Here is a 24,322-nt window from a genome sequence, read left to right as displayed (position 1 = left end):
TTTTCTAGTGAAAAGTTGACAGATAGTAAAGCCCATCAACACTTTTGTTCTCATGCTGCTAGAAGATAATGAAAACATGGCTCGAGGACTAGCTTAGCATAAATTTACCTTGATTTTTTGTCTTTTTCTTAATAAATTATTTACTCTCTTGCTTAGTGAAATAAATAGCAGTGATAAAAACTGCTGAGTATAAGAGGATATCTAAAAGCCTCTAAAAAGAACCTAGCAGATCTTTCATCAACCATAGAAAATCACAGATTGAATATTACCAGATGCTTTGCCAGATCTTCCTTTTAGCAAAGAGAGAAAAAAAAATTTTTTCTAATGTTAAGTCCCCTCTATATCAGAAGCATAAAAGGCAAAATGCTGAACAGTTTAACAGGACAATCCATATTTTCTCTCCTCTGCAGAAAGCCTATGTTGAAAGCAAAAATCCTCCAGTCATTTGTTTTTATCACTTACCACTAAACAAGTGTAGCCATGGTATAGAAGGAAGGGAGCAGCATTTTCACAGAAAAATCATCATTTCCAATTCTATCACTTCTTACCCTTCTTAGGTTAAGTCTAAGGCAGGACTTTATTGTCTAAGCATGTGAGCTGTTATCCAAGTGTAATTCGGATGCTTGAAAGCTGCCCTATAAGCTTATTATTTTAATTCTTCATGTCTTTTTTTGTTAGCAAGTTACAATTGATGTGACACTCAGAAACACTGGTCCTTTTCCAAGAGGCATTAGAAATCATCCATTTATAATTTTTCAATCAATGCTTCACAATCCAGTCACACATCACACGACATAGCTATGTTTGGTCTTACTTAGTCATTTGTAGTCACTTACAAAGTTTGTTTGTCTTAGCTTCTACTCAATGTGCCCTTGCTCTGATTCTATCATTCTTAACAGTTCTGTATGATTCAGACATTGACTTGCATACTCAAGGTCCTTTCAGAGAGTTTCCTTAATAAGAAATGTTCACTTCATATGCTTGAAAACCACAAACAATCTAAAGTAGTTCATTAATATGCAGCTGACTCAATTTTTTAAATAAGAGCATTTGGAACAACTTTTTAAGCTAATGAATATAAGGGAAGAGTTTAGACTTTTTTCATTTTTTTAACATGTGAAAAACAAACAGCTGAGAAATATATAGCTTTTCTCTGCACCTACCATAATGTACAAAATAACTTGAAAATTTTAAAGAAAATAGAATATGTGTTTATAAGAAGGAAGGGAAATATATTGCGCTGGTAGTTTTATATTCACAATAGTTTAGGGGGGAAATTTATTTAATGACATCTCACTTTGTTTAACACTCTCCTGTGTACTCTGAAAAACTAGTCAGTAAACACCCATTGATTCACCACCCTTCAGAAACTTCAGTCCAGGACAGGAAGAACTAGCAGTTTCTCTGTTCACTAACTTCTCAACTGAACTACAAAGAGAAATAAGTTGGAGAAAAATTAATCGTCAACATAAAGAGCAAGACTTTGTACTTTTTTCCATTCTTTCCCAGTTTTATTGAGACATGTAATATTGTGTATACTTAAAAGAACTTAATGATTTGATACATGCCATCTATTGTGAAGTGATACACTAACCACAATGTGGTTAGTTAACACAGTAGCTCACAGTTACATTTTTGTGTGTGAAAATGCTTAAGATTTACTGCCTTTATTTTCAGCATATAACACAGCATTGTTAACTACAGTCACTATGCAGTACATTAAATTTCAAAAACTTAATCATCCTAAAACTGTTAAGTCTGTACCCTTTGAACAACATTCCCCATTTTCCCTACCCAGAAAGCCCCTACCTTCTATGAGTTTGGTTGTTGTTAGATTCCAGATCTAAGATCATACTGTCTTTCTCTGTGTGACTTATTTCACTTAACCCTCAAGATTCATCCTCGATGTAACAAATGGCAGGATTTCCTTCATTTTTATGGCTGAAATATACAAATAGAATCACATTTTTTTAACCTATTAGGTTCTAACAGTTGTTTTTTTTTTAACTGAAATATTTAGTACTTGGTACATATGAGATCATCTGATGATGAACACTTAAGTTACTACCATGTCTTAGTTATTGTGACTAATGGCAAAGAAAACATTGGTATACAGATATCTCAAGATAGTGATTTCATTCCTTTTGGACAGCATACCCAGAGGTGGGAGCAGGTAGCTCTATTTTTAAGTTTTTGGAGAACTTGCCTACTGTTTTCCACAGGGGCTGCACTAATTTATATTCCCACCTTCAGGGCCCTAGGGTTTTTCTTCATATCCTCATCTACATTTGTTATCTCTTAACTTTTTGATAATAACCATCTGAACAGTTGTAAGATAATACCTCATTGTGGTTTTGATTTGTATTTGCCTAGTAATGGTAAGCACCTTTTCATGTGTCAGTTGGCCATTTGAATTTGTCCTTCAGAAAAAAATGTCTATTCAGATCTTCTGCCCATTTTTAATGGGATTATTTGGGGGGGGGTTGCTATTGAATTGTTTAAGTTCCTTATGTAGTATAAATATTAACTCTTTATCAGATACATTGTTTGTAAATATTTTCTCCCATTCCATATATTGCAGACTATCTTTTTCTTAGACTATCTTTTTCCTGGTTTCCTTGTCAAATATTAATTGACTGCCTATGCATAGTTTTATTGCTGAGCTCTCCATTCAATTTTACTGGTCTGTGTTTTTTAATGCCAGTACTACAGTATTTTGATTACTATGGCTTTGTATTATGGGTAAATATTAGGAAGTGTTATGCCCCAGATCTGTTCTTCTTCCTTGAGATTATTTTGACTACTTGAGGTCTACTGTGCTTCCACCAAAACTTTAAGATATTGTTTTCTATTTTTGCAAAAAATACAATGGAATTTAGATATAGCACATTAAATCTTTAAATGGCCTTGACTATGTGGCCATTTTAACAATATCAATTCTTCTAATTCACAAACACACAATTCTTTCTATTTATTTGTGTCTCCTCTCATTAGCCTTTGTTCCCTCTCAAAATTCCACCAAAAAATCACTAAAGGAATTTTTTAAAAAATGAAGAGAATAAAAGGTAATAATGCTATGAGAATGTTGGAGACCAGAAAGCAAATGGGCAAGATACAACCAATTTAGAAGTATGAGAACACTAAATTCTAAATTGGCAATGGGGAAACTGAGTCAATCCAATCCACAGATGGAAACCAGAAATAATGATATCTTGACCTCTTGGAAGTGGCGTGAGGTGAATCTACAGATAGGATAACTGCCTGAAAGCCTATTTAGAAAGTCATCTAGATGTCCATGTTCACAACATTGGGAATCTGCCTCTTTCTGTGAGAGGAAAATAGAAAGTCTCTGGACTAGAGATACCAAACACAATTGGAGGCAAGGGCACCTGACTGTAAACTGGGAAATTAGGTCAACATATAACTACTGAATGCTTGAATCTCACCTTCCTCTCAATTCCTGGGATACTATCAACATGGCGCTAAGAGGTTGGAAATATGACCACATCTGAAACAAAGACCTAAATATATTGTTGGGGCAATAATTTCATCAGTAAACAGCCTATACTACCCTGTGAGAAGATTTCTCAACCTTTGGATTTTGGAAGCAGATAACTCTTGGTTGTGAGGAACTCTGTGCATTATAGAATGTCTAGCACCATCTGTAGCCTCAAGATACCAGTAATACTCCCTCCCACCTCTCCATTCATGATAATCAGAAATGTTTTCAGTTATTCCCAAATGTCCCAGAGATGCAAAAATCACTCCTAGATGAGAATACTGTGAGGCTCACAGTTGACAGGTCCCTCCCACATACTCAGCACTTCAAATCAGTTTCTTAGACATTAATATTAATTGAAGTTATGAATAAATGAGTATAGATATACTTGTAATTTATATTTGAATTAATTAGCTATTTAGGAAGCATAATGCAATTTCACTTTTCTCAACTAAGATTATTTTACTTTTTAAAAGATCTAAACTTAAAAAAAAATTCTAAAATACAACATTTAATGTTAAAAGTATACCAAAAGAATTTTTAAAAATCTATCATTAACATTGTCTATGAAAAATTAATTGAGAGTTATTTTATAAGTTCTATGTAGTTTGCTCTTCTCACTCAAGGAATATTTATTATCTTATTAATAGAAATAATAATCTTATAAAATTCATACATGCTCAAAAGAGGTCAGTGAGTAACCAGGAGGGCCCTTCTGAAGATACAGCTAAGGCTCTAGTCTTTAAAAGATGAGCATCTGACATAAGTTTGAACAAGCAGAATTTTATTATTTTTTAGACTGTTTACTAATTTTAATGTTTGTTTGAAATTAGAAAAGGAAGAAAATCTTTGTGATTATGCCATGTTAACATGTGAAGTACATCTCACAGGTAAGAAAAAAGCCTTTCATGAGAGCCACACAACTTCAGAGTAGAAAGAAACCTGAGGGGACATCTGTCAACTTTCCATCCCAGAAAGGAATTGATACTCCAAGTTTCCTGAGACCTGTTCCATTGAACATGTAAAGTAGTAAAGGGTTACTACAGTACTGCAGGAAACTGTAGTAAAGGGTTACAACATTTTGAAAAGGATTTTCTAGGATCACATAGAATGTTACCCAAATCTGCTTTTATAGCTTTATCCCATTTGGTCTAGCTTTAAAGAAAAAAAAGATATTTTCCCTTTAATCAGTCAGTTTCCATTCAGGAGTTCTGGGTTCCCCCCTTATCCACATAGTTTTGCAGATCCCAAAACAGTCCTAAGCCTCAGCAATGCCAGGAAAATAGGAAGAACAAGCTTCCTGAGATATCTGACAGAGCATCCATTTACCCAAAAGTTTTCCCCTCTGTACCTAACCCTTTTCAAAGACACCCCAAGTAATCTGGGTAGTTAGCATTTTCAAAGGGGAAGGAAATCTTGATTGCGTATATGAACTAATCTTGCTTACTTACATCAATTTATCATCTGCACATGAGCCTTTCACCAACATCAAGCTCTCCAAGGACATGAGCCTCCCTATTCACCAAGACCCTCATTAGCACTCCAAGACCACTAGAGTAAAAGCACAAACATCATCTTCCTCCCCTACATATACCAATTTGGAGATAACTTTTAAAATACAGCAGGGTAAAGCAGCTCTGACATTGATAAGGAGCCAAAATCAAGTCACACTCAATTTATTTTCATCCTTAGGATAAACTGCTATCGATGCCCTATTTCTCACTATCTTTCGAGAGACTCCTCATTCATCCAGTTGAAATCAAATGATTTCTCAACAGTTAAAACCATCCTGTCTGTTACTCAAAAAAAACTAAAAAGTTTTTAATACAAATATTGTTGCTAATCTGAAACATTTTTCTTTCTTGTAGTCATTTTTAAATGTCTAGCCCAACTCAAATCAATCATTTCAAAGTTTAATTTGCAAATGATACAAAGACTACTTTTATAACATAATGCAACATTTGAAGACTCATTAAATTTTTATTATAACCTTCAATAGACTTTTGTTCTTTTCCCTCTATCCCTGTTCATTTCAACTTGAATAATCCTGGCTCCCAGTCAGCCTGAGTCTTAGATAAGATCCTACTCTCCACCCACTCCCCACCCAGCCATAGTGTGCCAAATACTCATTTTATTCACACTGTGGCAGCTCCTCTTAGAAACTTCTCCATCTCCCTTGTGCTTAGTTTCAGAGATTTACACAGTCTTTGACTTGTGCACATAATAGAGGATCCTGATACTGTGCTGAAGGAGCCTACTCTGCTGGCACTTTTCTGCACATTGTCAGGCAATAAATATCATCTGCAGCCCAGCAAGGAACTCTTTGTGGGAGCTTAGGGTATTTCTGGTGCTTTGGTTCTTAACAGGCATTAAAATCAGAATTTTAATTTTGCCCAGATTCATCCTACCTACCACTATAGAAGCCTTATTTTGCTCAGATCGGTATCTCCCAACCCAAAACCTTAGGGGATTTTGTTTCTTGTGTGCTTGTGGAGATTGGCAACAAGAGTGAGTTCTATGCCATTGCTCAGGGGTTACCTCATACTATTTGTTAAAAAGCCTAGCATTCTAAAACTGGGTTTTCTGAAAACCACTAAGAAATTAGATAATGACAGAGATCATAAAGCAGAACAGAGGAAGAAATAGAGAAACTCAGAATTCCAAGTCACCTCACCAAGAAGCAGTGATTCTTCAGTTTTCTTTGCTCTGCAAAGGCGCCTACACCGCTGCAGAGGCCCTGCCCAAGGGTCTCTTCAGGCTAGGGAGGAGGGCTCAGCCTCTGCCCTTGGCCCCATCATTCTGTAAAGGTCAAGGCTCCTGTCTGTGCCTACATGGGGATCTCCTCAGACATAGTTGAGCTGGCAAGATGATGCTGCCCAGCACTAAAAACAGTGGAGAATGGACATTTTGTTTAATTCTCCAACATAAATTTGGCAAAGGTTCCTTGAGTTACCAAGCAACTGAACATCTGACATGATGCTTTTAACAATCTTTTCCATAGATTACTAAAAGTTCCCAGGGAAAATCCATGTCTGGTCCAGTAAAGAAAAAAAAAAATCAAAAGTAGCCAAGAAGGAGATGGAGAGAAGAAAGCCAAGAGGACAAAGGGAACCAGCATGTCCTCATGGCTTGTGGAAGCAGGAAGAAGAGAAAAGCAGATAAATATTAATAGAAACAGGAAAGATGGAGACACCCAGGAAAAGAGAATCTGCATATAGAATAGAACAAAATTATTCCAGAATGCCATTTCCCAAAAGTTCTAGGAAGCAGTCTTGGTAGCAAAAAAGAGAAGCACTTTCAAGGTTTTGTTATATAGAATTTTGAGTCCTTCCTCTCTTTTGTTATAATCTCTCCACTCAGCCACTCATCTCAAGAACACAACTGTCACAAAGTCTGTATGGGAGGCTAAAGGGCCTGACAATCTCATGCACACAGACAAGAAGCAGAAAAACACTGGGTGGCAGTCAGCAAGGACCTAGGTGTGACTGGCACTATTTTGGAAAGCTCCTTCTTCATAATATCTTGGGTAAGATGCCTTATTGCCTCCCTAGATCCACTGCCTCCCCTGCTCTGTGCTCCTGGTACAGACAATAAAGGAGTGAACTATTTGTGGATAATTGGAAAACATTAATAATATACTAACCAAAGGTCATTTTGCTTTTTATTAACACCATGACTAAAATTCTAAAATTAAGAATTGCTATTTTAATGATATATATGTAGATCACAACTCCTCCCTCCCCGCTCCTCTAAGTAAACACTGTATTGTATTCTACATGAAGTTACTTCAGAGATTTTCCAGCTATATAGTCAGTCCTGACACACAAAGACCAGTAACAGGCATTCCTCTCTAGCTAAGTTCATTGAGGCTTACTTGAGGACAAGTTCTTGTCTCCAGCCCCCACAGTACTATGTATCTCTTGTTTAAACAGTAGTTTAGACATAGTGATTGTCAAGAGGAGAAACCAAAATTTGAGTTATATCAATTCCATCAATTGATGTGTGACCACAATTCTGTGTGACCACTTGAAATCATTTGAGATAGCATTAGTTTATAACACTGTATAGGTTCCAATACTATATTTTCTCACCATACCCCACCACCAAATGTCTAGTCATGGTCTGCTAACAACCAATTGGCCCCTTCTACCTATTCTTCCTCTCCCCCTTCCCTCTGGTAACCACCATTCTGTTGTGAGACTAAGCATTTGCTTTGTTTTAGTTTTCTTTGTAGTCTACAAATAAGTGAAATCTATCTTTGTATCATCTATCATCTATCTATCTTTCTCCTTCTGATTTATTTCACTTAGCATAATCACTTCAAGGGTCATCCAAGTTGTGGCAAATGGCAAGATTTCATCTTTTTTATTGCTAAGTAGTATTCCATTGTGTGTATGTGTGTGTGTGTGCATATACATATATATCTCACATTTTTATCCACTCATCCATCACTTGGGCACTTGGGTTTTTCAACATCTTTGCTATCATGAATAGTGCTGTAATGATGCATATGTCTTTTCAAAGGTGCATGTATCATTTCAAATTAGTGTTTTCAAATTCTTCAGGTAAGTACTCAAAAGGACCACCTGGAATTGTCAGTTCATGTTTACTGTTAAACAGAATACTAATGTAATATTCCTATTTGATAAATGCACATTTAATACCATAAATGCCTTACTAGATTTGAACATACTTCACATTGCAACTTATTCTCTTTCAATTGTTAATCATATTTGTTACAAAATTTAAGAATGAGTCAAGGAAATTACTATGGCTGTTTAATTATATGATTATTACTGAAAAGAGTTTTATCATGTATCAGCAAGGGGAAGAGTGTTTAAATGATCTGAGCTGGGCCTCCCCGGTGGCGCAGCGGTTGAGCACTGGGCTGCAAAGCTGCCCACAGCCTCTGCAGTGCTGGTTCAATCCCCGGCCACCCGCAAGGGTCCCACATGGCGTGCAGATCTCTCCTGCTGCAGACCTCTCCTGCTGCGTCTGCTGCTCCCCTCAGCAGTGTATTTCATCAGTCCGCCTGTTCTGTTCCCCACTCTGGCTCTGGTGAAATCTCTCACCCTCCCGCGCTTCCGACTGTACCCAGTGCTTGTATAAATAAATAAATAAATCTTTTGATAAATAAATAAATAAATGATCTGCCCCGAGCAACTACCAGTTCTATCCTCTTTTTCCATGAGATTGTTTTTATTAGATACTACATATAAGAGATAGTGCATTATTTGTCTTTCTGCGTCTGGCTTATATCACTTAGTATAATATCCTCAAGGTCCATCAACGTTGTTACAAATGGCAGAATGTCCTTTTCATGACTGAATAATAAGACATTTTTTTTTAAATCCAGTCATCCATAAATAGATATTTACATTGTCTATATATTTGGCTATTATAAAAAACAAACTATAATGCACATGGGTACGCAAATAGCTCTATGAGATAGTAATGTCATTTCCTTCTGGGAAAATACCCAGAAGCTGGATTTCTGGATCTTATGGTAGTTCTAGTTTTAATTTTTTTGAGAAGCCTCCATATTGTTTCCCATAATGACTGTATCAGTTTACATCCCCATCATCTTTTGTCTTTGGCCACATGTCAGTGCTCTCCACACAACTGGTTCTCAACATCCTCTGCTCACAGGATGCATACCTAGTTAAGGAATCTCTACAACACAGTCTTTATACATCACCTCTATTCTCAAATGCTTGCCAGTCATCTCATAAAATAACATTGGACAAATTCCTTAATTTAGCACAACCTCGCCCTGCCCCTTCCCCTCATTATTTTTCTGTTCGTCCCAGAAGTGGAGACTAAGAACTTACCACTCAGATCATCTCTGCAAATAAAATTTATACATTCTGGGATTAATCAAAACCTTTTGTCTTTTTCTTTTCTTTTTGGCAATAGCATTGGTCTACAGCATTGTATATGATTTAGAGAAATAGGTTGAGACTCCTTAGATGTATGTCACCAATGTATCCATAGTTCTTTACCACAGACCATCAGGCCCTCCTGTTTCTACCCCCCCCCAAACCCTCTCCCCATCTAGTAGACTCAATTTAGTAGTCATATTAAATTCTTCTCATGCATTTGTAACAGGGTGGTCCCCAGGATAAGGGGGAGGGTCCAGGTTCCCTGCCCCAACCAAATGGAGCTGAGCAAAAAAAAAAAAAAAGCTACAGAGACGACTGAGGAAGGAAGGAAGCAGGATACAGAGCCAGAAGGAGACCTGGTGGAGGCACATGGAACCCAGAGACATGTGAGAAAACTGCGCTTGCCTTTTGGTCATGGACTGGGTGACACAGATGTAGGTGAGAGACCCGAGGGGAGGTGACAATGACAGCTTTTATCTTAATTTTAATTTTGCTCTTTTCCTTCCGGGCTTGTCTGGTTGTTTCTGACCCTTTTCTGTGGGTCCCCACTCAAAAATACTTTAGACTTGTGGCAGGCTTTGGGGCCTTGCTCTGGGTCGATCCCATTTGGATAAAGTTTTACCCACGAGGAGACAGGTAACTTTGGGGGCTTAATTTAAAAACTAGATTCTTTGCCTTTCCTGTATGTTTCCTAATTGTATTAAAGTCCCTTTCCATTTTGTGTTAATGCGGCGGATGGCAGAACCCATTTTAAATAGACAGGTTTGCAGGGTTTGGGCTGCCCCTCTCCCTGCCCTGTAACATTGACTCATTTAATCCTCAGAGCAACTTCATGAATTAGATCACTATTACTATTCCTATCTTATAGATAGAAAAATTGAGATTCACAGAGTTTTAGTAATTTGTCCAAGTTCAACTAGTAAGTAATTGAGTTGGAATTCATGTACAAGCCATCTGGCTTAAGAGTTCCAACATCTAACCACCAAGTACACTGTCTCTGCTGGATTTGGGAAATCATTGTTTTTTAATGGTATGGAATTAGGCAAAAAAAAAAGGCAATCAGTTTATGGCAGCACATAAATTCTATTTAAAAGCAGCTTCTCTTTCAGGAACCACAACTAAAAATGGGAACCAAGGCATCCCAAGAGAACTCTTACTGCATTAACATCTGTGAGGTCAGGGAAATGGAGTCAGGAACCTAATTTTATGAGGAAGAAAAGAAAATGAATAAACAAGTTCAGTAATTCTCATCACTTAAGAGGGAATCAAGAACCCCTTTGTGAACCTCTTCATAGCTATGTTCCCTCTCCCAAGAAAATATTTAGTTTGCGTTCAGTTTCAGGGAGCTTGCAGAAGCCTTGATGCACATGCATGACCCTACATGGAAAATTCTCTTGTTAGATGATTTCTGAGACTACAGTGCCGAAACACCCAATGGCTCATATTAAGTGACTACTACATGCAAAGCACTGTACTGAATCTTGTCCGAGAATATAAGAAAAGATAGTTTGAAGCTCCTACCTTCAAAGAGCTGCATAATCAAGTTTGCAAAAATAATACAGGTTAAACTAAAAGTAGGGTCATTAACTTCTTTGGATATTCAGAAGAAATATTAATCCTAGTTAAATTTTCAGGCAAGGTTTCAGAAAAAGACTTGGAAAATGAGCAGGTCTAGAGAAATGATTAGAATTGAAGAGGAAGTGAGATAAGGCATTTAATATGAGGAAATATATTTTTTAAACACTTACCTGAATTTGTGGGTGGAAAAGGTAATTTTATAAGAAATATTTTGTTACTTGTAATCATTAAGAATCTTGATTTCTTACCTGATTATGTTTTTCATGCCACATTAGTAACCAATTGCCTCAGCTGGGAGGCCAGACCACAACTGGAAGCCCTTAGCCTTCCCTCTCAGAAGCCAACTAGAATATACATCTTACTGATATGGACACCTGTCAATAGAAATTGACTTACATCTCTTAACTTATTTCCCCCATGACCAGAGGACCAGCAGACAGAAATTTATTTTGATTCTGAAGTGGCTTTGGATCTTATTAGCAATCCCATGTGCCTTCCCTCTTTTCATTCAACTGTCAACAGTTCTTGATGTTCTGAATAAAGAAGCTGTCCAAACTAGGATTAAAAAGAAGGGGGGGGGTGGAATCTCTGTTCCTTTTCTCAGAGTTCATGTGGAAGTACTGAGCTGGCTCAACTCCCTAGAGAGCTCCTTTGCAATCCTGGTCACGATTCAGGATTCTGACATTTGCATCATGCGGCCTTGACTTTTGCTTGAATTCTTTCCAATAAAAATTTAACACGGGACAGTATATATTTGAAATTCTGACAAAATCAGTGTTAACTTGATTGGGGAATTCTAGAAATTATAATTAAAGTCTAAAACAAGACAGATTAAGTTACTAATTAGATAGGGATGCCAGAAAATAACAATGTATAGAAATAGTTTGAGGAAGAAGCTATCCAGTAAAACTGTCATCATGCATCCAACAAGCATGGATCTTGCAGTCCCACATGTGCAAATGAGATGCAAGTTTAGAGCATTTGCCTCCTTCAAGGGAATCACAATTTTGACAGTGTTACAACATATCCCCAGGGGATCTGGTGAGCTTGAAGGTGAAAGAGAGGGGTAAAGTCAAGAAGAAAGTGTCACAGAAAATTAGTAGTTCAAAAAGAAATGAAAGCATAATTTAAAATGAATTCAAATACTTTGGCACTCTATATATGGCGGTAGAAAAGAATAAGACTAAACAATACTCTGGCAGAACCATTTAGATTATGTAAGGCTGTAAATTACCAGAAAACTCAAACTATGTTTCATATTTAGAAAAATATTTCAATTTATACAAAATTTCACATAATGAAATAAAGTAATAGGTCAATACATAACCAAAGATGAACTATCAGGATTCCAGCTCTGCTGAATTCTTTTGGCTCTGCAATCTACCCTAGATTGGCTTCATCTTCAGAATGAAAGCAAGTTGCCTATGGCAATTCTGGACATTATGTCCAGATACACTGTCCAAAAAAAAAAAAACAGGACCAGGTTTTCCTGTGTCTTTTACTCAGGATTGAGATAACCTTTCCTGAAAGTCATCAGCAGACTTCCCTCTTATAGCACACTTTGATCACATGACCCTTCCTAAACCAACCACCAGTGGGAAGAACAGTATTACCAATATTCATTGTCAAAGTGTGGTCCCTGGTTAACAGAGTCATCTCCATAAAAGGGAGAGCTACCATATGCCCTCCCCACTTAACTGTGGGCAGAACTGAGTTGCTAGGTGAAGCTATAAAACACAGATGGCAGGTGGGGCTCAGAGAGACACATGGAGGAGAGACACAGATATGTGGAGTCGGTTCACTTGCTTCTCACTTGGGACTTGCACCAGGGACTTGGAAAACATGAAAGGAGACACATGAAGGAGAGGCATCTATGAGAGACACAGGGGGAGACTGATAATGGCAGCCTTTATCTCGACTTGTAATTTGATTTTGCTTGTTTCATCCCAGACTTGTCTGGAGCCCTTTGCCCCCTTTCTATGGTTCCCTAGACTTGTGGCAAGTTTTCAGGCCTCAGCCCCACATTGGACCAACCCTGTTTGGCTAGACATTGGGTTGGATAACTTTGGGTGTTTTATTGAGAAACTACTGTATTATCCTTTTGTCTTTTCTCTTTTAATGCACACTAAATTCTTTTACACTGTTTTTGTCTTTGGGCGCACATATGATTGGACCCCATTAGAATGTGTAAGTGTCAGGGTCCTACTCTTTGGTCTGCCTGCTAATACCTGAACCATCAGCAGTACATGGGAACAATGCAAACTACTGGGATAAGCTCCAGACTTACTGAACCAGAATCTCCAGACGTGGGTCACAGCAATCAGTTGTTTTAACAAGAATTCCAAGTGATCAGGAAGCACTCAAGTTTGTGAGTCACTCGTTGAGACCAGTGGATTCTCAACCAAGGGATCAGCAATTGAGGCTGCCCATGACCATTAAGGTGACCAATGAATTAGATTTAACTAGATTTTTGAATACTGCTCTACTCCAATTTTTCTTTAATCTACACTGTACACTTTAACTTTCCAGTCACTCTGTCAGGTACTTTTGTCTCCATTTCACAGATGAGAAAATGGAAGCACAGCTGATTTTACTTAATTCACCTAAATTGACATGTCATGAATTAAACTTATTTTGTTTGATTCTAAATCTAGTTTTCACTCTATTAAACCTGAACTAAAGGATATAGGCTACCCTAGCCATACCACCACATTCCTGGAAGACTGAAAATTCTTTGATATTCACATTTAAATGAAGATTGACCAAGAGAAATATCCCCAAGTCTATAGTCTTTCCTGGGAAATCAGAATTCTAAGGAGTTTCTTAGTTGTGAGGCCTCCCTCAAAGTTCTTAACTGCTTCTTAGAGTACAGTCAAGAAGGCCTCAAGAGACAGCAGAGAAATACAAAAGAGATTTTTCCCCTCTCTTAGGAATAGAAGGAAAACCTCCAAAGACTAAAAACAAGAAATGTGAGAAGAGGCACTCAAATTTCTATTACTCTAGAGGGCACTGCCACTCTCAATAATAAAGGGTTTTATATGTAAATGACACATGAGGTGGCAATAAGGTGGAGTAATAAAACAGATTCTTTGGTTGAGTCACTCAGTACCTTAGAAAGGCTATACTCTGAGAATTAGTGGACTAAAAGTAATTACCCACAGAGATGGCAACCAGGAACAGACTGTCTCAGACTAAGCTCTAAGAGAAAAAAATTCGACCCTAATAATCTGCCCTTCATGGGTTTGAGATAGGTATTTATACTACCTTCAAGGACTCATAAATCCCGAACAAGGAATTTAACATAAAAATTGATACCCAGGTGTCACTGCCTTCAGGTATTGGTTAAGGAAAATAGGAAATCTTTGAAGACTTACCCTCAACTCCAGCCACATATATAACAAGAATAACAACCCTAAATGACAAAACTTAAAGGGGCATGTCACCATATTAAAAAATAATAATAATCAGCATTTCACATGACAGAATTATCAGACAGACTAAATATAAGTAGGTTTTAAATTATTTTTTAATGAAAGAAGGAGCTGAAAATATGAGAACAGAACAAAGATACTGCCAAATCTGTTATAGGGCAGGGAAAGGGGCAGTCCAAACCCCGCAAACCTGCCTATTGTCTATTTTAAATGGGTTTTGCCATTTGTCGCATCAACACAAAACATAGGAGACTTTAATGGGAAGGAACTTTAATAAAACTAGGAAACAATACAGGTAAGGCAAAGAGTCTAGTTTTTAAATGAAGTACCCAAAGTTATCCATCCCCTCGTGGGTAAAACTCCATCCAAATGGGATTGGCCCAGAACAAGGCCCCAAAGCCTGTTACAAGTCTAAAGCATCTTCCAGTGGGGACCCACAGAAAAGGGTCACAAACAACCGGACAAGCCCGGAAGGAAAAGAGCAAAATCAACATCAAGATAAAAACTGCCATTGTCACCTCTCCATGGGTCTCACCCACATCTGTGTCACCCAGTCTACGACCAAAAGACAAGCGCAGTTTCTTCACGTGTCTCTAGGCTCCATGTGCCTCCTCCAGGTCTCCTTCTGGCTCCATCCTGCTTCCTTCCTCAGTCTCTTCTCTAGCTTCTCCTCTTCCTGCTCAGCTCCACCCTCCCTTGGGTGGGGCAGGGAACCTCCCCCTTTCCTGGGGACCACCCTGTTACAATACTACTAAAAGAACCAAACGGATCTTAAAAAGACATATAGGAGGGAAATTTCCAATTTATACCATTCTCTAGGTGAAATATATGCTCTCAGGTAGAAATCAGTCTAGGTCGGAACAGAAATTGTCAAAGAAGCTCCTTGCTCCTTAAAGTGTCTATAATTTGTATATTTAAGAAGGGAGTCTCCAAACTCTGCTTTAAATGATATCCAACGCCCATTCCTAATGATGGAGGACAAGAATAGAAAAAAAAAAAACTGAAAAGGAGGTACACCACAAGACCAAAAGCCTGGCTCACAAGAAGGTGGGGGTAGAAGAGATTAGCATAGCCATTAACACAGCTATGGAAATCAAGACACTTAAGCACAGAGGACACAGTTGCGGAAACTAGTATCCTTAGGTGCAGACTAGTATTCTTAGGCAGTGGATGCTTAGATTACAAAGCATAACATCCAAGCAGGTATCCGAGGGCGCATCCCAAGGTAAAGATATGGAGATTGAGCACATTGCAGAATCTCCGGTCCCTTTCAAATTCTACATAGTTATCCAAAATTAGCAACCAACTGAAGGCTCACAAGGAGTGAGCGCCTCCCAAACAAAAATCTAAATCCTTGCAGTCTCTGCACTAGCTGGGGGCAACACTCAGTCTGCCCACCTTGACTGTACAGGTGCCTCTTTTCACCAGCTCTCTCCCTTAGCAGGGCAGCAGCTTCCTGCCTGCCCGTGACCTGGCAAGGCCTCCCGCCAGCAGCCATGCAGGTCTCTCTTAGCAAACCCGTCCTTTCTGGGGCAGCTCTTCCTGCCCGCTTGTGTCTATGCAAGTGTCTTTAACTGTTTTATCCCTTCCCTAATAAACCTGCCCTTTAAATATAAATAATGTCTCTGTCTTGTGGAGAAATTCACCTGGCAAACTCGCCTCATGTTGCTGAAACCGGAGCTCTAGTGAAACCTTTCCCAGAGTGAACCCAAGGACCCCGCACTCCAAACCCAGACTCCAAAAAATGACAACACTATCATGATAGGGAAAGATTTGTCTCTGTCCTCTGCTGTATACAGTGAAAAGCTGCACAACAGTTATATAGCTAGCAATATTTTTGAGAATATGAAGGGAAAATTTGATAAATTTGTGAAACCTCTTGCTCTGCAGAAATTTTAAATTTCCAGCTTAATATTTATATTTTATAGTATTTCACAACAAACTAACATTTCAGAAAATACAATATTAAACTCAAACTTCTGATTATCTGAGTAAATCTTCTCTGTCAAGCTTCATAGTTTTTACGATGATTCCCTAAATGAGTAGTGTTTCCTTGAAATTTTACTTCTAATAAAATTGTAAAAAACATGAAGGGAAAAAATACAGAATGTAGAGTAAGTAGTGAGACACGGGGCAAGCTAGGAATTAGGCAGTTTTAGGGACACTGCAGGAGGAGACCTCGGAGAATTGAGGAAGGCTTCAGAGATAAGGGCAGCAAGAGGAGTGTAACTAATTCCACCTGGAAAAACAAACATCCCAGGACCAAGGACAACATTGTTAACGCTGGCCTTAGTTCCCTTCAGGTGGTAAAGAGAGGCAGAGATTGGAGAAATAGAGAATGGTTTAATTTATGGGCAACTTAAAAGGGCAGCTGTTTAACTTCAATGCAGAGATGCTCATCGGAGGACTGGGCCATAAAGATAAAGAAGTAACAAATGGGGAAAGAGAAAGCTGTTAGATAAGGAATGTGAAGATCCCCCACTCAGTAGCAAATTAAGTGAAACAGCAGAGAACTAACCAATCACAAAGAGACTGGTGGAGCTTTAGAGTAATTAGGGAAAGAAGGTATATATTCCCTGAGACACGACTCCACTTTGGCTTCCTTGCCCCTCCCAGGCCTGGTTTCATGGCTTGGGAGTCCCACTTTATTTCTGTGCCTTTTCTCCTCAATAAGCTTTTTCTTTCTCTAAACAAACCTGCCTCTTCTCGTTTGCTTGCCTGAGAGTCCACGAAGTTCCTGTTGCGGCTTCGTGAGACACCAACCCGTGGGGGGTCTAGTGGCTGGGACTCAGCACTGCCCCTGCAGCCTGGGATCCGTTCCTGGCTGGGAGACTAGGCCTGACAATTCCGGTATCATTAGCATTGTTATCAGGCAATGGTGGGGTACTAAAACTAGCCAAGGACTGCCAAATAGTTTACCAGTTACTATCTGAGTTTTTCACCACACACATAATTGTAAGACCATGCAGGTTCAAGTGCAAGACACTCAGGGGAATAATAATGGGATTTATTTAACAAACAAAGGAAAACAGAGAGTCACTGAGGCCACAAATGGCCAGGTATCTCACCCCAGATATTGTCCAGTGTTGATGTCTAAACAAAAGGTGTCCAAGATGGTATCTTCCCTCCACTGAAAACCTAGAACAAAAGGCCATGCTTCCAAAATGGCCTCTTCCCATCACTGAAGGCTGGAGTATGTGGCAGCCAGATGCAGCTGGCCCAAGAATCCAACACACCATAACAGCAGAAGATGCTCACTTGAGCCATGGAGAGTCAGACAAGCAACACTAACAATGGCAGCACGTGAAGGACACAACAAAAGGCCCAGACTCACATAGCTCAGCACAGCACCCAGCTCCAGGCCCCCACCTTTTCCTCAGTGCTATAACTTGAAAAACTTCTCTCCTCCAATGTGGGCTCCTGGAGCTTCTTTTATGTCCTTTGGAGGCCAGCAACAGTAGTTTGGAAGAACTGCGTGATGGGGGTTGGAATGGCTGACTATAGCGCCAGCAGGATATCTATGATCCGAGCAGACAGGTAAAGGAGAGTCCTGGAGCCCTCAGTGGCTTTTTCAGGCTCTTATTGAGCTTTTTACATCATTTGTAGTGCGGCAACCAGGTACATGGCAGGCAGGGGGGCCAAGGGCGGGAAGTTGGGGTGGGGGGCAGGAGTCTGGTAGGCCTCCCAGCCCCCAATAAGTCTTCACTCTTTCTGGGCTCTCTGCTGCCGCTGCTGTTTCTTCTACTACTCTGGTTCTTCTGGCTTCCCCATGATGCGGCCCTTATAAGCCCAGGCTCTCAGCCCAGGTGCGCCCACCTATGCATGCCCACACCCTGCTCCAGGTGTCTGCCATCAGGCACACATGTAGGACTACAGGGGTCTATCATTAATACTAACAGTGGGAGGACAGAAAATTCTGACAATTTCCACTTACCGTACACTGACCCCGGGAGCTGCTTCTACATTCCCGTGTATTCTCTATCAGAGTTCCCACCCCCACTGTTTCTTCTTTGTCCCAGGCATATCTCACCTGGTCCTATTCATCCTCACCTACAACCTCCCCCAAGGGGATGCCACCTGTAACTGCCTTTGGCTCCAGCCTTGCCTTTCAGCACCTGGTTACACTAAGTTGTACAAAATAAAAATTCAATTCCACTGTTGGAGAAATGCTGCTAGCAGGCCTGAAACTTAGTAAGCATTGAAAATGTACTTATTTACAGAAACTGCCCCACCCCTTCTGCTGGTTAGACCTAGCAGAAACCTAAAACCATGGAAGAGGTCTGAATATATCATGTGGATGGTGGAAAAGAACAGGGATTGCATCAAACTGTGCTCATCAACTTTGACATTTCTGTCTTAGTCCATTCCTGGCTCAGGGAAAGGCCATTCCTGTAGGTTTCTCTGCATTTCCAGTATGTGTGAATCACTTGGCAAAACCTGATGCCAAAAGAAAAGCAAAGGGTGACTGAAAACTAAGAGGCCATTGCCTGACCCTGCCTTGGGGTGAACAAACACCTGGTTTAAACAGAGGCTTGAAGGAAGCAGCACCTCCCTGCCAAGAAGGTGTCACTCTTAGGGACTGGTGATTTCCTTCTACCACAGGTCAGAAAGGGAGCCTCACTTCATATGGTACCACCATTTGCTGTTTGTGAAAAAAACATGGGAGCTCTCTCAGCCGTTGCATAAATACCAATTAGTTTCCTTATTTAAGAAACATTTATCTGAGTGCAACCTACATAAAGGACAGGAAGGTTCTCTTCTCTTAAAAAGTGATAGTTCGTTATCTGTCTGTAATACAAAAGTCTTGCATGTTATAAACTTGGATTTGATGTGTCTACAAAGGGAGTAAATATTTGAAGACAAAGCAACAATGCCAAAATAGTAAAGCAATATCACCAATTATATGATTAGTAAGAAAAGTAAAAAGTGATAGGTGATTACATTTTTCCTTTCCAGATCTTAACACTACAGTTTCACTAAAGGACAAGTTACTGGAGGCATTTAGATAACTTCTTATTTACATATCCATCATCCTGGGTTAGGCTCAGCCTTCTTTGTACATTGTACCTAACCCTGTTTAAAACACCCAACCACAAAAGTTTGGCATACAGCATTTCCCTTCAGTGTGCTTGGGGCTGGATGTTAAATCCTCTGGGGAACTAAGATGTACAAGTCAGAGACCCTTTCCTTACAAAACATATGGTTCAAGAAGATAACCATGTTTGATAACGTGTGTCATTATGTGGGTTTACCTGCCTAATCTACTTTAAAGTATTCCATGGCTCCTCTAAGAACAGCTAAAGCTCATTTTGTGGTCCCATGGCCCTGCCCACCACCCTTGACAATCTTAGCATAAAAGGCAGAATACTGCAGAAGTCTAAAGTAGTGTTTCTTAGAATGTGGTACCTGAACCAATGGCATTAACACCTTTGAAGAACTTGTTAGAAAGGCAAAGTCTTTTCTGATTCAGTGCTATTGAGTCAGAACTTGTGTCTTAATGGCAATTTGTGTCGGAAGAAGTTCTTTAGTAGGTTCTAATGTATGTTCAATTTTGAGAAGCAGTGGTCTAAGGGAACTACTTTTTTGCTCTCCTATCTACTAAATTGTGTTATCCCTAGTTTCTCCTCTCCATCCACTCAAAACTAGAATGTTTCATTTTAATTAGTTAATTAGTTAAAGCACTTTGGCTGGAAGTCATAGCAGACACTTATCAAACTAACTTTAACAATGGGAACCTTTATTGGCTTATGTAACTGGCAAACTAGCACAAGGGTAGGTCCCATGGTTGCCCTAATCTACCAGCCTCAGCTTCATTTTTTCGGAATTCTATTAAATCTGCCCTCTTCTGAAGACTGATTTCACCTTCAGGCTTAAAAATGGCAGCAGAAGTTCAGTCTCACATCTGCCCACAAAGGTCTCTAGTGGAAGACAGAAGGTTTACTTCTGGAAACTCTCCCAGAAGTCTCCAGCACAGCTTCCTGCTTTTATTGTGGGTCTGTATTGCAGCACAATGTCATTCCTAAACCAATTACTCGCAGGAAGAATGGGATTGACGGATCAGACCCATTTCTGTGTCTGGGGGTAAAGTCAGCTCTCCCCAAGAAGAAGAATGCCCAAAAGAAATCAAGACACAGGCCAGGAGGAGAAAGAACGAATGAGTGATAGGTAAAAAACTCCAAACTCCAAAAAACTCCAAACTTGTTTCCAAGAACATACTCTTAGGAATGGAAATCATCTGCTATTGACATGGCAGTTAAACAAAACATCATGAGGCTGGTAAGCCAAGACCACAAATTCCAGTCCTTAGCACTGAATAGCTGTAGACTGGAATGAAATTTATCAAACCGCACAGGCAAGTTTAGAAATTAAGTGAAAAGGAAAACTATTTCCTTTCTGTTTCTGCTCTCATCATTCTCCTTTCTTCCCCCACCCCTAATAATATAATTTTCTATTGAACAGCAGCAGTCTTAGGGCTATTTTCCCTGTGATGTAAACATACACTATAGATAACAAATGGCATAGTTCACTCATAAATAATGTATCCAGTAGCTATTTCCATATTTTACCAGAGTAACAACTCTAAGCCAGGAAGTGTTAAGCAAAGGGGATATAATGATAAATAGGACACAGAGTGAAATGAAGAGAAAGATGTGAAAAAAAATGAACACAAAATGCAGGGTGTAGAGTACAATAATAGAAGTATGTCCGTGCTACAAATGTATTACAGACGCCAAATGAGCTTCATCTGAGATATGAGGGATGGAGTGATACTCGAGGGAGGTTTTAAAAGATAAACAGGGAGGAAAGAAATGTAAGTTTCCAGACATAGACAACCTAGCATTCCATCTGTGAAACAAAGCAACAGCCTAGTCCCAGGGCAGGATGGTCCATTTCAGTGTGTTGACTCAGGAGCTATATCTGTTTGAAGATACTGTAGATTGAAAATAATTTGCTACTGATAATAAAGCACTAGAATATACAAATAATTCACCTCTTAATAAATGACTTCAGTTTAAGGTTATCACTATAATCCTGTTACGATCATTTGTATTCTCATGTGCTTTTAATATGGAGAAGAAAGGGGCTAGAGTTATATTTAGCCTGCTGGGGATAGAACAAACCTCTGGATTTCTTATGATTATATATATTGAGTATGACCATGATCTGTTCTAAGTGCCTGTTGGAAAAAGGTGAGGGGAGCAGTTCTGTGTTAAAGCTATGTTACTGCTTAATTCCTGAAGTCAACTTCTAAATTGTGGTAACCAAGGCCCCTGCAAAGGAAAACACAGTGACCCTGTCTTGCACCAGATCCACTCTATAATGAATGATGCTATTTAGCATCATTTTTATATACACAATTTTTTATAAACACAATTTGCCCCACAATTTTTCAAAGACTGAGATATTGTTCCTCCTTTTCCTTTAGTTTCTAATAATGGCAAGTAAAAAGGCTTTAATATAAAAATAAAACCATAAATTACATCAGGAACTACTTCAACTAAATTATAGAATCCAAATAGAAAAATTACGTTTCAGGTGACTAGAAAAGTCAATACAAACTTCTCTAAGAGTAGATGACTTTGATTGCTCTTCGATCTAATCGCCACAGTACATCAGTGATCCCATATTTTCTGTGTTCCAACACCTTTTATGTTATCCTTTTTAAGATTCTGGTTCTGATATTCCACCTCACTCTATAGAAATACAAGACTAGGGGTTATACTCTACTCCATCCATAGTCTATCTTTTAGACCTTTAGCGCCCTAATGTTAAAGCATATATTTACCAGGCTCCTTGAGAATCCTAAATCTTTGGAATTTTAAAACACTTCCCTCAAGCAAACAGAGTATATGCTTTGTGGGTGAAACTCAACATAACATGGATGTTCAGTAAACTTTAATGATGATAACAGTAGTAAATAACCTTGGAAGAAAAGCATCAGAAAAACTTCTCTTGAAATACATACACAAATATCAATATTTATTCCTGTATACCATGTATATATTGAAAACTGTGACTTCATATTGATATTTCCAATTCTAATCCATCACAGGGGTCATTATAGCCTTCCCTCTCTCTTTATTTGGAAATTCTTTTCCTGACAGTGAGACATTTGGTTTTTATTATCTATAGTGTATTTACTTACTCTGAAATACACATAAAACTGTTTCATATTTGCTAACTCATACCCCTGTGAAAAACAAGCTGTTATCCAAAGAATGTTTGTTTTCAGTCCTTTTAGTCTTTTATCTTACAATTACATGCAAACCAAAGGTGCTCAGGTTAATTCTTTCTTTTTCCACCCTATTCATTGTTTGTTATGTTATTCGTGTGTAATACTTAGGTTCACTCCTTACTATTTGTATTCCATTTTAGGGTTCCCCTCATTGTGGGTCATTTTTTGTATAAATAAAACATTAGCAGGATTTTAAAAATCAGACTATACAAAAAGGTATATTCATCTCTTCTATTTCATTTCCATTCTCTCTCTACACACACACACACACACACACACACACACAATTTTTCCCTCTCACCCTCTATGTAATCACTCTCATTCATATATGATCTGTCCATCCTGCATTTCTTTTTTCACAAATAATGTCTTTTCTTACTTGTCTGTTTTTCTTACATGAATGGTACCATTTATACTTTCTTTTTTTCAATTAATAATACAAAAAGGAAATCATTCTATATTAGTCATAGATTATAATTTATTTTTAAGTCTTAAGTCTTTCATTTTGGGCATGAAATTTTCTTCAGAAGGGTGGATGAAAATATGTCAACTTGTTCATATTCTGTAGTATCTCAACTAATGTGTATATCTGTGCTTTTAAACTAAAAGAGCAAGATATTTTTTACCTTTCAGAATGATTTTCACTCCCTGGGCGATGATACTTCCCCTGTTGAGACTACAGTCTCTAGATATCCTCCCTGATCCCACTTTCCTATATAAAAGTCCTTCATTTTCAAAGCAGAAATGGAAAACACAAGAAATAACCAAATGAGTATAAAACTACTGAACAGTACTAAAAGGTCGATGGAGAAAAGAAAATAGCTAATTATTGAAAATGAGAAATAAACTATAACACAAGTATAAATCAAGGATACATAAAAAGAGATTTTATGCATTAAGACTCCATAGAAATGGCTACTTGTACAGTTAGTTGTCTTTGACAACATGAAAGCTTATGTTTGACTATCAAAGAAAACTATCTTCACTGATGATGAACGTAAAGTTGCACTTTCCAAGTGCAGTAAAACACCAAATGTAGCTTTGAATTTGTTATGTTACTCAAAGTCTTACAACAGAGAAAAATTAATAAACTACTTAAATTACCTTTTTAGTATAAGGCAAAAAAAACACTGTCAGAAATTATAGGATTGGAGATAAAGAAAGTAATCTGAGAATGAATGACCTACTTTTTAAGAAGAGACATATTGGTCACTTTGTCTATGAAATGGTAAAATTAGGACATTTCCCCTTCAGCCATGCTGAGAATAGAAGCTATGGGGAATTCAAATTTACTGGGTCATTCATTTCTCAATGAAGTTAGGGAACAATACTGAGTCTTTCCCTCCCTGTTCCAATCTCTCAAGGGAAAAAAATGTTGAGAAATAACTGTCATAATAGGTTTATGTGAAATTAAAATAAGATTACAGAATTGGAATAAAGAGAAACAATATACATTGAGCACCTAGCAATTTCATTAAGTTAATGCATTTATTTTTCAAAAGGACCCTATCAAATGATATTTCACAATTTTCCTACATGTGGAAAGTGCACCCAACTGCTACCTCATGAAACATGGATTTAGATCCAAAATTAATGTTCTTGTTCCATAGTGGGTTCCGGACCTACTATGCCCTTCCAACTTTTTTAATGCCACTTTGTCCTGCATTTTCATCATTCTTTCCTGCTTAATACATTG

The 24,322-nt window shown here is 38.4% G+C and overlaps 1 protein-coding gene across 3 annotated transcripts in view; it reads right to left on the bottom strand.

Annotated features, from left to right (window-relative positions):
- Positions 1-24,322, bottom strand: part of AKAP6 (A-kinase anchoring protein 6) — a 529,429-nt gene that overhangs the window by 357,639 nt on the left and 147,468 nt on the right. The window contains exon 4 of one of the 3 annotated variants that reach the window (XM_054689765.1): positions 1,810-1,941. The exons of the other annotated variants lie outside the window; for them this stretch is intronic. The gene's annotated coding sequence lies outside the window, so the exon portion shown is untranslated. The remainder of the gene's footprint in view (positions 1-1,809; positions 1,942-24,322) is intronic. 3 annotated transcript variants of the gene reach the window in all.

Source organism: Talpa occidentalis, unplaced genomic scaffold (assembly GCF_014898055.3).
Source record: "Talpa occidentalis isolate TD23 unplaced genomic scaffold, MPIMG_talOcc4v2.1 talOcc4.11, whole genome shotgun sequence".
Taxonomy (NCBI): domain Eukaryota; kingdom Metazoa; phylum Chordata; class Mammalia; order Eulipotyphla; family Talpidae; genus Talpa; species Talpa occidentalis.
This window is presented reverse-complemented; position numbering and strand designations above follow the sequence as displayed.